Genomic DNA, 841 nt, shown 5'->3' with positions numbered 1-841 from the left:
AGATAGTTAATTATAAACACGGTAGAGAGGAAATACACTCACAGGGCAGAAGGCAGCCGTGAGCTATCGACAACGCTTGACGAATGACAAGAACAGCTTTGCCACACACCGTAAACACTGAGGAACATCATCGTCTCAGATAGTTGCGCTAACAAGACTGATGATATTATTTGACATTTATAGTATCATATTTTACTTACAGACTTGATCAGTTTCATGAGTTGTTATTAGACTCTTAATCTGAGTTGAAGTTTCGACAAATTAAAATACGGAAAACATTTGTGGGGGGGACTATAGCACTTCTAACCCCCCCCCTCCTCCTAAATTATGGCCCTATGTCCATTTGCAGCTTATTTCACGTAGCTCAGTGGCAGAAGAAGAAATGTTACACAGTTCTTTCACCTTATCTTGGCCCAGCTTTTCGTCCTTTTGCAGCTTATTTTACGTAGTTCAGTGGCAGAAAAAGACAATGCTACGGCTCTACATCATCATCATCATCATCATCATCTTCTTCTTCTTCTTCTTCTTCTCCTCCTCCTCCTCCTCCTCCTCTCCTCTCTCTCTCTCTCTCTCTCTCTCTCTCTCTCTCTCTCTCTCTCTCTCTCTCTCTCGGCATGCATCTATGTCTCCACATGTTATATTATACTTTTTCACCTCCCGTCTCATGACTAAAATAGGTCACTGTATAATATGTTTTCATCCGACGGAACCGGGCCAATCTCACCCCTGCATACTAACAAGCGGCCCCATGCACAGCGACGAGACCTAGTTAACGATGCCCAACCCTAACTACTCCCGGCTGTTATGGTTGGCACGTGATTAGACTTGGCATCGTAGTTAA

Source organism: Coenobita brevimanus, chromosome 8, assembly GCF_032717465.1.
Source record: "Coenobita brevimanus isolate Jiangsu-jjx chromosome 8, ASM3271746v2, whole genome shotgun sequence".
NCBI classification, from domain to species: domain Eukaryota; kingdom Metazoa; phylum Arthropoda; class Malacostraca; order Decapoda; family Coenobitidae; genus Coenobita; species Coenobita brevimanus.
Note: the sequence above shows the minus strand (reverse complement) of the source record.